We start from the raw sequence: 9,592 nt of genomic DNA on the forward strand, positions 1-9,592 counted from the left end.
TGCCTTTAATTTCTTTCGTCTGTCTAATTGCTCTGGCCAGTGTTTCGAGAACTATGTTGAACAGAAGTGGAGAGAGAGGGCATCCCTGTCTTGTTCCAGATTTTAGAGGGAATGCCTTCAATTTTTCTCCATTCAGAATGATGCTAGCCTGAGGCTTAGCATAGATTGCTTTTACAATATTGAGTTATGTTTCTGTTATCCCTAGTTTTTCTAGAGTTTTGAACATAAAGGGATGCTGTACTTTGTCGAATGCTTTTTCTGCATCTATCGAGATGATCATATGGTTCTTATCTTTAAGTCTATTGATGTGGTGAATAACATTTATTGATTTTCGTATATTGAACCAGCCTTGCATCCCAGGGATGAATCCTACTTGATCATGGTGCACAATTTTTTTGATATGTTTTTGTATCCGAGTGGCCAGAATTTTATTGAGGATTTTTGCATCTAGGTTCATTAAAGATATTGGTCTGTAGTTTTCTTTCTTTGAAGTGTCTTTGTCTGGTTTAGGTATCAGGGTGATGTTGGCCTCGTAGAATGAATTTGGAAGTTCTCCCTCTTTTTATATTTCCTGAAGTAGCTTGAAAAATATTGGTATTAGTTCCTCTTTAAAGGTTTTGTAAAACTCTGCTGTATACCCATCCGGTCCTGGGCTGTTCTTAGTTGGAAGTCTTTTGATGGTTTCTTCTATTTCCTCAATTGATATTGGTCTGTTTAGGTTGTCTATATCCTCCTGACTCAATCTGGGCAGATCATATGACTTAAGAAATTTATCGATGCCTTCACTATCTTCTAATTTATTGGAGTATAAGGATTCAAAATAATTTTTGATTATCTTCTGTATTTCTGAAGTGTCTGTTGTGATATTGCCTTTTTCATCCCGTATGCTAGTAATTTGAGTTCTCTCTCTTCTTCTCTTCGCTAGCATGGCTAAGGGTCTGTCGATTTTGTTTATTTTTTCAAAGAACCAACTTTTAGTTTTGTCAATTTTTTCAGTTGTTTCTTTTGTTTCGATTTCATTAATTTCAGCTCTGATTTTAATTATTTCTTGCCTTCTACTTCTTTTGCTGTTGTTTTGCTCTTCTTTTTCAAGGATTTTGAGATGAAGTGTGAGATCATTTATTTGTTGTTTTTTTCTTTTTTTAAGGAATGAACTCCAAGCAATGAATTTTCCTCTTAGAACTGCTTTCAATGTGTCCCATAGATTCCAATATGTTGTGTCTGTGTTTTCATTTATCTCTAAGAATTTTTTAGTTTCCTCCTTGATGTCTTCTATAACCCATTGATCATTCAGTAACCTATTGTTCATTCTCCAAGTGATGCATGCTTTTTCCTTCCTTCTTTTATCATTGATTTTCAGTTTCATTCCATTATGATCAGATAAGATGCATGGTATTATCTCTACTCCTTTATATTGTCTAAGAGTTGCCCTGTGACATAATATATGATCTATTTTTGAGAAGGATCCATGTGCTGCTGAGAAAAAAGTGTAACTGCTTGATGTTGGGTGGTATATTCTATATATGTCAATTAAGTCTAGGTTATTAATTGTGTTATTGAGTTCTATAGTTTCCTTATTCAACTTTTGTTTGGAAGATCTGTCCAGTGGCGAGAGAGGTGTGTTGAAGTCTCCCATGATTATTGTATGGTGGTCTATTAGACTCTTGAACTTGAGAAGAGTTTGTTTGATGAACATAGCTGCACCATTGTTTGGGGCATATATATTTATGATTGTTGTGTCTTGTTGGTGTATGGTTCCCTTAAGCAGTATGTAGTGTCCGTCTTTATCCCTTTTGATTAACTTTGGCTTGAAATCTATTTTATTTGATATGAGTATGGACACTCCTGCTTGTTTCCGAAGTCCATATGAGTGATATGATTTTTCCCAACCTTTCACCTTCAGCCTATGTATGTCTTTTCCTATCAAATGCGTCTCCTGTAGGCAGCATATTGTTGGGTCTTGTTTTGTGATCCATTCTACTAGCCTGTGTCTCTTAATTGGTGAGTTTAAGCCATTAACATTTAGGGTTATTATTGAGATATGGGTTGTTCTTCCAGCCATATTTGTTTATTTATGTTACTAAACATGGTTTGTTTTCCTCTTTGATTATTTTCCCCCCCTTTACTGTCCTGTCTCCCACTGTTGGTTTTCATTGTTATTTTCCATTTCCTCTTCCTGTAATGTTTTGCCAAGGATGTTTTGAAGAGATGGTTTTCTAGCTGCAAATTCTTTTAACTTTTGTTTATCGTGGAAGGTTTTAATTTCATCTTCCATCCTGAAGCTTAATTTCACTGGATACACAATTCTTGGTTGGAACCCATTTTCTTTCAGTGTTTGAAATATGTTATTCCAGGATCTTCTAGCTTTCAGAGTCTGTGTTGAAAGATCAGCTGTTATCCTGATTGGCTTACCCCTAAATGTGATCTGCTTCCTTTCTCTTGAAGCTTTTAAAATTCTCTCCTTATTCTGTATGTTGGGCATCTTCATTATAATGTGTCTAGGTGTGGATCTCTTATGATTTTGCACATTTGGCATCCTGTAGGCTTCTGGGATTTGGGATTCTGTCTCATTCTTCAAGTCTGTGAAGTTTTCTTGTATTATTTCATTGAATAGATTGTTCATTCCTTTGGTTTGGACCTCTATACCTTCCTGTATCCCAATGACTCTTAAGTTTGGTCTCTTTATATTATCCCATATTTCTTGGATGTTCTGCTCATGGTTTCTTAACAGTCTTGCTGAGCTGTCTATGTTCTTTTCAAGTTGAAATACTTTGTCTTCATTGTCTGATGTTCTATCTTCTAAGTGTTCTACTCTGCTGGTAGTATTCTCAATTGAGTTTTTAAGTTGGTTTATTGCTTCCTGCATTTCTAGGATTTCTGTTTGTTTGTTTTTTATAACCTCTATTTCCCTGTATAGTTGATCTTTTGCTTCCTGGATTTGTTTGTGTAATTCATTGTCGAAGTGATCTTTCATTGTCTGATTTTGCTGTCTAATGTCTTCCTTGATACTCCAGATCATCTGAAGCATGTATATCCTGAATTCTTTATCTGACATTCCATCTGCTGCAGCTGTTACCTCTTCTAAAGTTGAGTTGAACTGCATTGCTTGTGGTCCTTTCTTTCCTTGTCTTTTCATACTGCTTGTGTTTCTTTCTGCTTGGTGAAACTGTTGTGTTTTTGAAAATTTTTTCCCCATATATATTTATATTGCTCTTGTATAGTTGAAAAGTCTCCCTTGCAGGGTCGGGCGGCGGTCTGCCTACCTTGCAGGCACGGGCGGTGGCTCTGCTCTGCCCCTCCTCCAATTGGTGTGAGGTGTCTACCACGCCCGCCGACCCCTGGGCCTGTTCTGCCGGTTGGTCGCAGGTCTGAAAATCAATAAGGATATAGTTGACCAGAATGCCGCTGTCAATCAACCTGATCTTATTGGAATTCTAAAATACTCTATCCCAAAAGAATAGATTACACATTCTATTTAGGTTTACATAAAATTCAGAAAGGCACACCATGTCCTCTGTGTCATAAAATAGTCATCAATAAATTTAAGGGATTAGAAATCAAATAAAATATATTCTTATATCACAATGAAATTAATCTGAAAATCTCCAATAGAAAGAGAACTGAAAAATCCCCAAATATTTGGGAATTCAATAATACATTTGTAAATAACATATGAGTAAAAATAGTCTCAAGGGTAATTTTTGAATGTTTTGAATTGAACAAAGGAATTACAATTTATCAAAATTACACAATTTATCAATTAAATGTGTAACCATTTAGTGGATTTAGGGGAATTTATAGCACTGAAGACACAGACGAGAGAAGAGGGAGCTAAACAGTAATCTAGCTTTTAGAAACCAAAGCAAAAAAGCAATTTAAGCCTAAAGCAAGCAAAAAGAAAAAAAAAAGAAAAATCAATAAAATTAAAAACAATAGAAAATTTACTACAAACCACTCTATGCCCACAAATTTGATAATTCAGCTAAAATGATGGGTTCCTTGACAAACTAAACTACTCAAACTTACACAGGGAAAAATAGACAATGTGCATAGGTTTGTTTCTATTAAGGAAAATAAATTAAAAGCTAATAACCTTCTAAAAGAGAAAACATGGGGTTTCGTTGGCTTTGCTGGTGAATTCTATGAAAAATTTGAAAAAAAAAAGTGACCTCAATGGTGTACTATTTCTCCATCATCTCTTCCAGAATATACTGGTTCATCAATTTGAATAAGTGTGCCATACTAACAAAAGGTGTAATAATAAGGCCATCTGGGTGTAGAGCATAGGAGAACTATGTCTTTATATCTATGCAATTTTTCTTTAAATAAAAAACTGTTCTATAAAAAAGTTTATTTTTTTAAACAAGAGCTGAAAGGAAAAATTGTCAAACCAGAATTCTATATCAAGCCAAAAAAACCAAATGACTACATGAACATGAATACATATAATGTGTGTATATATGTATATACTTTATATATGTGTACACTTTATATATTGAAATACATATATAAAGTATTAAGAGAAAATGGAGACAATTTCTGATAAAGGAAAGCTGGGAGAACCCATCACCAGCAGACCTGTACTCCAAGAAACACTAAATGAAGGTCTCTGGACTAAAGGAAAGTGATACCAGTAGATGATCAGATCCTCAGAAAGATTTGAGTGTCAGAAATGGTAACTGTGTAAATTATGCAGGAGCATAGTTTCAAACTATCACTTTTTCTCTTAATTCATTTAAAAATATCCTACAGTTTAAAGAAAAATGACAGCATCGTATGGTGGGATTTATCAGGTATGGAAATGGAATTCTTGTCAGAACTGCAGCATATAATAGGAGGTTAAAATTAGTATGGACTAGGCGAGTGTGGTGGCATGTGTCTGTAATCCCAGAGACTCAGGCTGAGGCAGGAGTATCAAAGCCAGCTTCAGCAACTTAGCAAGGCCCTAAAAAATGTACTGAGACCTTGTCTCTAAAAATTAAAAAAAGGGGGGGGGGGGGGCTGGGGATGTGGCTCAGTGATTAAGTGCCCCTCGGTACCCCCTTGGTACCAAAAAAATTAAAAAAATAATAAAGTAATATTGATGGTCTTAGAAGTTTTTTACATTTTAAATAAAAACATTAACTCTAAGTTGATGGTTAAAATTTAAGATTACAGAAAAGGAAGAACAGAAGAGCAAAGGTCAGATGGTACAAACAGGAAACAAAGAGCAAAATATGAGGCCTAAGTCCAAATATATCAGTAATACATTGGACAGAATGAATTAAACACCCAGTTAAAAGGCAGAGATTATCAGAATGGGTCAAAAAAATCAAGACTTAATCATGTCTACAAGAGATGTGCTTAAAATCTAAAGATATATGATAGATTGAAAGTTAAAAAGTCAGGAAAATAATAATGTAAAAATGAAGAACGAAAAGTTGGAACTGCTGTATTAATATCAGATAAAATAAACTGAAAAAATATTACCATAAATAGAAATCCTGAAGAAAGATATGACAATAATTAATGCTCCTGCACTTAGTAACAGAGCTTCAAAATATATAAAGCAAAAATCAACAGAATGAAAGGGAGAAACAGTTACCAACCATCGTGGGAGATTTTGATACCTGTCTCTCAGTAAATACATTAAATGGGCAAATAGAAGGTTGGAGGAACAGTATCAACAGCCTAACTGACTTTATAGAATACAATACCCAACAACCACAGAACTCCCGTTCCCTTTAAGGGCACTTCATACTTTCATTGAAACAGATCATATTCTGGGCCATAAAACAATATTCCTTACCAATGAATGGAATGGATTCAAACTCAGAAGCTTCTTCTCAGCAAAGGGAATGATCAATAATGTGAAGAGAGAGCCCACAGAGTGGCAGAACATCTTTATTACACGCACATCAGACAGAGCACTAACTTCCAGGATATATAAAGATCTCAAAAATCTTAACACCCCAAAACCAAATAAGCCAATCAACAAACGGACTAAGGAACTGAGCAGACAATTCTCAGAAGATGTATGTTCATCAACAAATATGTGAAAAAATGTTCAACATCTTTAGCAATTAGAGAAATACAAATCAAAACTACTTTCAGATTTCATCTCACTGCAGTCAGAATGGCAATTATTAAGAAGACAAGCAAAAAAAAATGTTGGTGAGGATGTGGGGGAAAAGACACACTCATAGATTGCTGGTGGGACTGCAAATTGATGTAACCATCATGGAAAGCAGTATGGAGATTCCTAAGAAAACTTGGGATGAAACCACCATTTGACCCAGTTATCCCACTTCTCAGTCTATTTCCAATGGACTTAAAATCAGCATATTACAGTGACGCAGCCACATCAATGCTATAAAGTAGCTCAACTCACAATAGCTTTACTATGGAATGAACCTAGGTGTTCTTCAACAGAGGAACGGATAAAGAAAATGTGGTCAATATGCACAATGGAATATTACTCAGGTTTAAAGAAGAACAAAGTCATGACATCTGCCAGTAAATGAGTGGAAGTGGAGAATATCATACTAAGCAAAATAGGCCAATTCCAAAAACCACAGTTTAAATGTTTTCTCTGATATTTTGACACTAATTCACAATAAGGAGCGTGGCTATGGAAGAATAAAGTTACTTTGGATTAGGCAGAGGGGAGGGAAAGGAGGGGAGCCAGGTATGGGGTGGGAAGAAGAGTAGACATTATTACCCCAGGTGCATGTGTGACCACATGACTGATGTGACTCTACATCACGTACAACCAGAAACATGAGAAGCTATACTCCATTTGTGTATGATGTGTCAAAGTGCCTTCTACTGCCATGTATAACTAATTAGAACAAATAAAAGAAAAAGAAAAGAATGGTGGAGCCAGCGGGTGGAGGAGGAGGAATGGGAGTTCTTACTTACATGGTGGCAGAGCTTCTGTTTGGAGGGACAAAACTGTTCTGGAAACAGAAGTTTGTACAATATTGTGAGTGTAATTAATGCCTCTGAGTTGTCCACTTAACATGGCTAAAATGGCAAATTTAATGGTACCAGTCCTTTAAAACAATGAACACTTTTAATTATTAAAATTTTTAACATTTTCCTTTCCAGAAAATTAAAAGAGTAGGATGCCATTCATAGTTTTTCTGGAGAACCTCCTTGGCTGCCAAGATGTGCAGCTTTAACTTGTGAGCCGTTTCGCCATGTCCGGGAGTGGGTACTGCCAAAGAGAGGAAAGAAAAAGTGCATAATTTAGAAGCAAAACATGTTCTTTCAAATAAGGCCTGAAGACTACTTATGAATACAATTGACTTAAACAACCCATATTTTAATACCTACCCAAACCTCTCTTAGTCCCAACCATAACTTTTATGAGCTGTTTTGAAAACAGTTGTTTTTAATTGTTCTAAATTCTAAAAACCAACAGTACAACAGCCCATTAATACACTCACACCAGCATCAAATGGACAAGATATTTGATTGAACCCAGAGTGGCTTTACCTGTGAGCTACATCCCTAACCCTTCTTTTCAATTTTAGAGATAGGGTCTCACCAAATTCTTGAGCTGGCCTTAAACTCGTGATCCTCCCTCTTTAGCCTCCCCAGTCACTGGGATTACAGGTATGCAACCATTGGGTATAGCATTTATGACATTTTTAAGGTAGCTCAACAAGTTATAATGTAATTTATCAAGTTAATGGAACTATTTTGAGTGTGTGTGTGTGTGTGTGTGGTGTTAGAACCAAACCCAGGGCCTTGTGCATGCTGGAAAAGCACTCTACCACTGAACAACATCTCTAGCTCCTCTGAATTCTAAAAGAAAATCACTATAAATAATACAGTGAGTAAAATAAGGTTATCATTATCTCTTCCTGCTTGAATTTTGTATCTTCTCTCCTTCCTCTTCCTTTATTGTTTCTTCTTCTCCTCCTCCTCCTCCTCTTCCTCCTCCTCCTCCTCCTTCAACTTCCCTCATTTCCTCCCTCACTCCTTTCTTCACCAACCGCCCACCCCCGCCGCCCTTTCTTTGTAGGGGGTGGTGCAGGAATTGAACCCAGGAATATGCTAGGCAAATAAGTGCTCTACTACTGAGCTATACACCAGCCCTCTTTTCATTTATTTGGAGACAGGGTATCTCTAAGTTGCCCAGGCAGGCTCCAATTTGAGATCCTCCTGCCTGAGCCTCTCCAGAAGATGAGATTGCAGGTGTGTGCCCCCAGGCCTGGCAGCTTCATCTTTTCTGGGTTAAGTATAAATGCAATACATTTGCTTAAAGAAAACAAAATCAACCTGGGGTGCATAAAAGTATAAAGAAAAATGATGACAATCCTATCAATGTGGACTATCCTGTTAAAACTTCGCAAGCTTTTTAAAAGTCACATTTCACAATGATTTGGATTTACTGAAACTCTCTTTCTTCAAAAGCTATATGCCAGCTACATCATTCCTAAGAACTGACCATAAAATGATTCTAATGGCTAAATTGAATAGTGCCTTAATATGGGTGTTTTCATAGTTTAACCAATCCCCTTTAAAAATCTTTGTATTCTTTAATTTTTGATTATTACCCTTAAGTTTCTAGAAGTGAAATTATTTCTAGTTAATGGATTTTTTAGTATAAATTTTAGGCTTAAAAGAGAGCACACAATAGGGACCCTCGCTGAGTTGCCTGTGACACAGGAAGAACACTTTAAAGGATCTCACTGACCTTCTTCAAAACTGAAAAGACAACTAGATAGCCTTGCAAATGCTTTTTCCAAATGCATACTGGGTTTTAAAATGCATACTGGGTCTTGAAATGTTCCCATGTTGGCCCCTCATTTTCTTATTGATATCTTGCATTACAGTGCAGTATACTTACTACAATGATACCTATTGTGGATACATATCTATATGTTAATACACTTTTGTTGTTTTTTGGAAGTGCTGGGGCTTGAACCATGGGGACTCGTGCATGCCGGGCAAGCACTCTACCTCAAATGAACAAATACGGATGTACTTCTATTAATCCAAAGCTGACACTTGACATTAGAGTTCACTCTTTGTATTGGATTATATAATTCTATGGGTTTTGAAAAATGAATATTGTCATGTGTATCTACCATTATAACATCATACTGAATAAATTCACTGCCCTAAAAACATACTACTCATCCTCTTCACTCCCCTGTATCCTGCAATCAATGATTTTTTTAAAACTCTTCATACTTGAGATGTCCTAAACTTACATGCTAGGTAGTGCCCTAGCATGGATGAACACTTCTAGCCCACACGCTACACTTGCAATTGGAGAGCATCTAGCCCCTTTAGATGGAAGGGCAACACTAAGCACTATGCTCTTAAAGATCTTTCAGAGAATAATATGCCCATGCCATAGGCATGTAGTCAATTATCCAAGTTATTTCCCTGTCATAACTAAATAGATAATATAAAATTCTTTCATGTCTTTTGGTGTTATGATATCTCAGTTTTTATCCATAAATACTATTCTATTGTATGGATGTAGCACATACATTGGATTTCTTTTGTTTATTTTGTGGTACTGGGGATGGAACCCAGGGCCTCAGCAGGCTAGGCCTGTGCTCTACCACTGAATTACACACAGTCCTCACAT

This window comes from Marmota flaviventris, chromosome 8 (assembly GCF_047511675.1).
Source record: "Marmota flaviventris isolate mMarFla1 chromosome 8, mMarFla1.hap1, whole genome shotgun sequence".
Classification (NCBI taxonomy): domain Eukaryota; kingdom Metazoa; phylum Chordata; class Mammalia; order Rodentia; family Sciuridae; genus Marmota; species Marmota flaviventris.